Source organism: Aphelocoma coerulescens, chromosome 3 (assembly GCF_041296385.1).
Source record: "Aphelocoma coerulescens isolate FSJ_1873_10779 chromosome 3, UR_Acoe_1.0, whole genome shotgun sequence".
Lineage (NCBI taxonomy): Eukaryota > Metazoa > Chordata > Aves > Passeriformes > Corvidae > Aphelocoma > Aphelocoma coerulescens.
Genome location: NC_091016.1, coordinates 13,301,894 through 13,309,984, shown reverse-complemented (window position 1 = coordinate 13,309,984; position 8,091 = coordinate 13,301,894).

Genomic DNA, 8,091 nt, shown 5'->3' with positions numbered 1-8,091 from the left:
GAGAGGGGGCGCGGGGGAGGCGAAGAGGCGGCGGGGGGGACACGCGGGGGAGGGATTTAAACCGCGGGGAGGTCAATGTGAAACGAGCAGCGGGGGCGGCTGTGCCCGGCTCTATCCCATGCCGCCGCGGCGGCCCCGGGCGGCGGCCGAGCTGGGGAGGGTGAGCCGGGTCGGCAGGCGGCGGGGAGGATGTGACACGGTGACAAGTGCGGCCCGCCAGCCCTGTGCCGGGGGAGGGGGGCCGGGGCAGCCCAGGCAGCGCCGCCCGCCCGCACACGGCATTGACGGCGCTGCCGTGACTCACACACGGGAGTTGGTCACAGGGCGGCACCGCGCGGGCGGGGGCGGGGGGAGCGCCCCGCCCCCCGGCCTCCCGGCAGCCAACGGCGCGCCGCGGCCAGTCTGATTGGCAGGACGGGCAGCCAATGGGAGCGCGGGCCGGCCGCCAGCGGCGGAGCGGCCCCTCCGGCCCAGCGAGTCTTCTGAGGACACTCCGCCGCCAAGTGCCGGGGAGGGCCGGGGGGAGCCCCGGGGGCGGGACCTGCCCGCCGGCCTGGCCTGCGACCAATCAGCACCGAGGACCGGATTGATGGGCGGCGCGGGCGCCCAATGGGAAGCGCGCGGGGGCGCGGCGGGGAGATGGTCACGCAGGGAGCGGGGGCGGCGGCCGCGGGCGGCGGAACCTCGGCGAGCGAGGCGGGGCCGGCGCCTCCGAGACCCCGGGGAGGGGAAGGGCTCGCCCCGGAGCCGCCTGCGGAGCGGGAGGTGGCCGGGGCGGATCGGGGCTGGCCCTGGCGCCGCCAAGGTCGTTTCCCGCGGGAGGAAGGAGAGCGGAGCCGGGGCCTGGTCCGGGGAAAGCCGGGGAGGCTCTGCTGGCGGCGGTGAAAAGCCTGGGGAGGGGGCTCGGCCTCCCCCGGGGCACCGGGGTCTGGAAGTGGGAGGTTGGGGGTTGCATGTATTTGACAGGTCTCTCGGCTCACGGTCTTGGTTGTTTATTAATTCTGACAGAATTTTAGAGAACAAAGCACATCCCAGGATCCGGCACGATATCAAAATTTGACCCGGTGAATGAAAAAGTGAGAGCAATAATAGCATTGGCAGTGCAATTCCTCTCTCCTGCTGCTGGGGGGAATTGACAGGTACGAGCAGCGTCAGTGGCGTAAAAAAGCAACGCTGTTATCACAAATGATTAAGTTTGGAGGAATTTATTTTGGGTACGGTGAGGAAGTAATGCCCAGTAGGAGTTTCCAGCAAATACTGGAACCGTACCAAAATTTTAATCCCCGTGAAGGAAAATGAGATACTCAAATTGTGTTTTACCTGTTCATCTCTATGTACAAACTCTTACACTAAGACCTGTTTTTTGCAGTAAAAGCATAAAACAGGTGATAGACTTCTGTGAGATAATAAGATAACAGAATAAGGGACTACATTGGTGTTTTCACAGGCTGGAAAAATACAATCTTGTTTGCTTTAAAAACTTGTTCTATCAATGGACTGCTATAAATAGAGATTTTTTTTTTTTCTTACTTTGACATTCATGGTAATTCAAGAGTAGAAAAATAGTAACCTGCAATAATTTGTTCGTGTTTTTCACTTTAGAAATGGTGGGACTAATTACAGTTTTTTTCCTGCTTGCTTTTATTGAAATCCAGGGGAGTTGGAGGGGAGATTTCACAGTTCTTCATTTGAAGCAGGAATTGTCAAATCATACACCAAAAAAAAAAGGGTTCTCAGATTTGTGTCTTAGCCTCTAAGGCCCCATTCTGCCAGCCTTATCATAGTGTCTTGCAAGAAATCCAGGATGGACAGTACTCAAATTGCTCTAATATGAAAGGAGAGGAAAATAAGACCTTTAAGACCATCCTGTTGGAATAAAAAAAGGAAGAAAAAAAGACAGTGGGGGTAAGGTTTTCTTTTCAGCTAATCATCGGGAATAATGAAGGATGTTTATAAGTGACTTCCATCTTTGAATTGATAGCAAAAGCCGAGAATTTAGGATCTGTCATCTTTTTTTTCCCCCCCCGCCATTAGCAAGGGGTTAAAATACGTGCAAGGTTCTGCAGCTTTTGGCAGTGGTCACACTGATTCATGCTTAGAGACTTCTGACCGCTGCACTAAAGAGGGCTTTGCATCAGGTCCTGTGCATTGTGGCAAACAGAATGAACAGAGTATTCACCATTCAATGATAGATGAATATATATATATACACACACACCTCTTCAAAGAAATGAGAAGGGTGGGAATCTCAGGGCAGACTTTTTGTAGCTGTGCCTTCCTTAACAGCAATAATCTGACAGAATTGAGACAGAAATTGAGCTCGTGAGTTTGGGCACGATTGTTTCTGGCTGGTGGAAGTCTATAAGCAATCATCCTGTGCCTCTGTACAGCCTTCCACGGGGGCTTTGCCCACACTTCCAGAGACAGCAGCCGAGGGAATATTTCATATCATCACAGCACTGCAGTTTTCCCGACATACAGCAGGGTTTTTCAGGGCCAGCGCTGGCAGGGCAGCAATTGTATGAAGGCTTTTACTTTTAAAGTCTCAATTTCACAGCTACAAGAGAAAAGATTGTGTTTGCTTCAGCTGATCTGAGCTAAGCTACTCCTCAGTTAGACTGGGCTTAGAAGTTACAGCGTTTCTACCAAACAGCTTCAGGAGTGCTCACAGTTAAACCAGGACAAGGATCAGCTCAGCAGGGGTAGTTGGTGTCCCGGCTCGGAGATCCAGCAGCTGTCCCCCTGTAATTTGTGTGTGGGGCAAAACTGCAGGAAGTGTATCGTGGGCTTGGCTCTGGCTTTACCTGAGAGAACCAAACCACAAAATCCAGACTTAAAAGAAGCTCGGGCAGCCAGGCCTGCTGGAGGTGCAGTGTGCCTGTAGCTGGGGTAGGTCCCAGGGGCTTGATGCAGCTCTTCCACCCTTGTAAGCAGGGAGCAATTCCCCTGAAGCTCATGGGTTTGAAGTTTCAAAGCCTGAATCAATTCAGGGTCTGGCAAGAGGGGCCTGATCCCTCCCTGCTCACATCCATGCATATCCCAAGCAGTCAGAAACCTTTGATCCCGTGTAGGTGCCCTGGTGACATAAGCTTCACTTTCAGCTACCTCTAGGGAGCACCAGAAAGTGTGTATCATGTTGAGGAGAACAATTGCTAGAAACGTTTGTTCTTCTGAGCACAATTGAGATGATCTTGTTGATAGTTTTGCACAAAGACCTTGGAGCCTGTTTTTTTTACTGCACCACAGATGTTTACAAAATAAGATTGTTTAGTTAGTTATTGACCTTGGGGAATACCTTTAAAGACCTGCAGATACTCACTTTTAAGTGAATAAAAGCTGTGACTTTCCTTCAGCTGTATTTGCTTTTTGAAAACATTCCCTTCAGTGCGACTAGTGGCTTGAAATGTTTATGGAAAGATTTTAAAGCCTGTTTTAGAGGGTATTCATGGAAAGCAAAATTTTATCTCAAAAACACAGTCATCTTACGAGGTGTTAATTTATGTTCTGGGAATGCAAACCAGTATTACATGTCTGATTTGTTCAGGATTTGTATCTCTGCTGTTTATCCAGTTTTGTCTCTTTTTCTGCCGTGCTGATTCCTACTCCTCTGCTCTGCTAGGGATGGAAAATTGAACATTTTATTTGTTCACTTCACACCTTCTGCATTTCCCTCTTGAACAGAGGGCTCCTTTCTTGAGCAACAGTGAAACTAAACCGCTATCACAAAACAAACTTGGGGCCCTGGAATATAAAACCACTCCCTGCAATATTTAAATTCCTTTGAAAACCATCCTCTGCCATAGGCCTATAAACATTGTCCAGCTGCAATGAGTCTTTAGATTCTAGGAGACCATCTGTATTTAGCAAAGAAATAACAATACTGTGTGCTGAAACAGAGATAGTTGCCATTTTAATACATTTCATGTAGATATTGGGTACTTCTGATTCTTTCTCTGTTGCCAGCTGTAAAGTAGATCAGGGAACAAAGGTATACCAGTGTAATATGCTTACTTTTTTTAAAAGACATTCATCTTTCTAAATAGTTACATGGACAATACTGGGTTTATTACAGGACATACAATATAATTGTGTAGTTTGAAGGACTGAGATTTAAGTTTAATGTTACTACTACCACCACATAATCAGGCTCATGTGTGTTCTTTGGCAATTTAGCATCACATTCCCAATCCCTTTGCTTCCCAAATGACCAGGAGCAAAGATCTAGAGCTCTTGTTGCAAGAAAACAGACCCTCCATTACCTAAAGGCAAAAAAATCTGTGATGTTTTATTCCTAATTCATGCCATTTATACCCATTTGTAAGATGCTCTTCACCTTGGACCATGTTGCTTCTATTGGTTATAATGTTTTCAGCTGTCCAGTGTCTGTGTCCCTGTACAGCACTGCCAAACACCAACTTCTCCCATCATTTTAAAACTCAAATTAGTTCACTAATATCTTGTCAATACTTCTGCTCATGCAGCTTTATTGCCTGGTTTACAAACATTTCCAACCTAATCCATGAATGCATAACACACTGAATTGCTTGTATTATTCCACTACCAGAAACCACATGACATTTACTAAATTAAAACACAATGGTGAGCACTTCACTCTTAAGTCCAAAGTCTGAACTGCAGTTTAAAGATGGGGTTTTTTTTGTAGAAATTAGCAGAACTTTTATGTAGACCTCTGAAATGCCTAATGGGTGCTTGTGTGCAAACTTCCCCAGCCATGTGTGCCACCTGCAGCACCTCAGCATTACCGGCTGTCCTCTGACTGCAGCCCATCCAAGGCAGAGCCTGTGTGGTTTTTCCTGCTTAGGAATGGAGTGGCATAACTGTAGCACTGGCAAAAATACCATAAATTACAGCAATGAAACAAGCACATTCCTCTGTCAAATGTGGCAGGTACTTGTAGCAGGGATGCTTTCGTGTGGTCCATGAGAACAAGATTTACTTCTAGGAAACCCCCGGTGAGAAAATTTCACACACAAAAATTGGAGGAAACAAAGCTGCATGTGGACAGGGATGCTGAATTCAAGAGTTACATCTTATGAGGTGTTTGTCCAGCTCAAGTTGCAAGTCCCTTAAAATCAGGATTTTATTGTAGGAGAGCAACCAGACATTTATTGTGAGTCATGACCACCTTTCTGCTGCTGGCAGAAAATGGCATGTAAATGAAAGGAACAATTTCAGTCATACAGCAAAAGTGCTTTCACATTTTAATTGTGCTGCGGAAAGGTCAAGGCTGGATCTTTGGTGAAAGGATAATTTGCTTTTATGGTTTATGAATGTGCCTCTCCAAAACTGAAGAAGTAGGAACTGGGGAATAAATAAAAATTTTCGTGTGCAGGCTGTTGCTTCTGACCTGCTTTTGAAACAGCTTTCCAGAGGCATCCTGAAATTTTACTGGCTTATCCCACATTTCCAGGGTGACCGTGCAGTTTTCAAGGCAGGGCTAGAGCATATCCAAGTTGAGAAGGATGCAATACTGAAGTGTCCTGGCTGTCCCTTGTGGCAAGGGGAATCCGTATGTACTGATTTGACTCTAAAAAAGGGTCTGTAGGCTTTCAGCTCTGCAGAGTGTGAGGAGAGAGGTCAGCAGAGTACATGGCTCTTCAGTGCCACACCATGCACCCTCCAGCACGGTCAGATGAGAAGGGGTGCTTTCCCTTTGCCAGGACACTTCCCATCCACTTCCCATCAACTTGTTTTTGACCACTGGCAGCCCACTCACCTTGTCAGACACAGCAAATGCAATTCTGTGAAGCCTCTAAAGGAGCTGCATAGAGGTAATAAGAATTTCCTTTCTCTTACCCAGTTTTTCAGCCCATGTGACCTGGGCATGACACAGCTGCAAGTAAGACACCTTTAGCAAGAGCCTCATTCGCACTGAGGTTTAGAAATGGGATTGGAAAATTATGAACAGACAAGCTTGTCAAGAAAAAGTAAAATGCCTTTGGTTCTGTGGCCAAATGTTAAGCACCATCCCCAGGTTCAAATGAATTACTGTATCTGCATTTTGATGAGCTACAGAATCAGACTGGGTCAGATTGGAGGGGACCACAGTGATGTGATCCAACCTCCCTGCTCGGGCAGGGTTGTCCTAGAGCACGTGGCACAGGAGTGTGTCTGGATTCTTCTGGAATATCTCCAACAAGGGAGACTCCACAACCTCTCTGGGCAATCTGTTCCGTGTGCAGTCACTGCACAGTGAGGAACCTCTTCCTCATGGTCAGGTGGAACTTCCCGTGCCTCAGTTCCTGCCCGCTGCCTCTTGTCCCATTGCCCGGCACCGCCAAGCAGAGCCTGGTCCATCCTCTGAGCCCTCCCTGCAGACACTGACAGACATGGATGAGGTTCCCTCTCAGTGTCTCTTCTCCAGCCTGAACAGGCCCAGCTCCCTCAGCCTTTCCTCAGAAGGGAGGTGCTCCAGTCCCTTGATCAACTTTGTTTCTGCTGGACCAGGAGCTGGACCAGGATTTCCATGTCTCTTGTACTGAAGAGCCCAGGACTGGACATGGTAAATACTACAAATAATAATAAATTTGAAAAACATAATGCATTAGCTTTGGGACCAGCTGCTTGCAGCAGCTCTCCGACCCTGGCCCTGTTATTTGTCTGCCAGCGTTGCTGCAAGCCTCAGCCCTCTGGGGATGTGCCTGGAGTTGATGCTGTACATCCTGCCCTGCAGTGGGAGAGAGCCCCAGAGCCTGCAAGTCCACAGATAAGCGTGGAGCAGGGTGCCATACAAAAACTGAGAGGTAAAGTGATTTACCTAAAGATAAGACTGACGAGACACTCCCACCCCTTAATTGCTTTAGCCCTGAAGTGCTGATGGAGCTGCAAGGAACGGAGTGTCTTAGGTGGGGCAATGGTTAATTCAGTGAGAAAGTGGAAGAAAAATGGCTTGCTCCAGATTTAATTCCCACAGTCGTTGTCTCTTACCTCTGTTGTAAACCTGAGGGCCTGCACGCAGATGGGAGTGTTTCTGTTAGAAATGCTTCTGACAATAAATATTGTGAAAATCAGCATTGTTTTGTTAAAAAAAGAATGGATGTGCACCTCCAGTGACCTCTATTTTTCACTTCACTGAAGTGATTATAAATGGCTTTACTTCTCCATCAGTGCCTTTGCTGTGGACACTAGGCATTGTTTTTACCTCACTGGCCGTATCCAGGTGTACCGAATTTTTTACTCGCATTTCCAAATGCCACCTCTGCCCCAAACTGGAGCAGACTGTGCTTCTGCAACAACAGCACTTTAAAACTTACTGCCGTGGTTATCCACGCTGAAGGAGCACCCAGGGTCGATGCGTGGGTACAGTTTCCATCCACAGCTCCGCTTAGTCCTCAGTGATTCACCCACCGGCACGGGAAAAGGGCAGGGGCTGGAGAGACGTGGGTGACAAGGGTGGGGACCATGGGTCTGTCCTTCAGACGGTGACCGTGGGAGCTGAAGCCAGACCCTGCAGTCAGGAGAGCATCAGATGTCGTGGGCCAAAATAAGGGTCAGGGCTCAGCCTGGGTATTGGAGAGAGACACGCAGGGAAGCTCCTGGCAGGAACTGGGGCAATCTGCCAAGCTCAATAGAGAGGTCTCCCCCTCTCTGGTCTGTATCCAGCCCTGCTGAGGAACAGCCAAGCCAATGCCAGGAACTGGAAAGTGAAACTGCGCAGAGAGAGAGAGAGGGAAAAAAAAAAAAAAAGGCAAAACGGGAAAGAAATGCAGGCTGAAAAGGAGGAAAGAACACCAGAGTGAAAGGCCGGCATGCTGGAAATAATTTGTTCAGACTGAATCCGCTAGCAGAGGAGCAGAAATTTTGCTGTGCTTGGGAATGTCGCACTTGGACTCGCTGGTTTACTGACAGCATTTCTTTTGCTCCCCCTCCTGTGCTGAGCTAAAGCCAGTGAGTGAGATGGAGGGAGGGAGGGAGAAAAAGCGAGGCCAAGAGCTTTCTGCGGTCGGTGGGGGCCTATAAATAGCCAGTGAAGTCTTCTAATACCAATCGGGTGCGTCACTAGGGCCCTCCCCGGCCCCGCTCCGCAGCAGCCGTGCCAGGGGGAGCGGGAGCTGCGGCGGCACCCCGAGC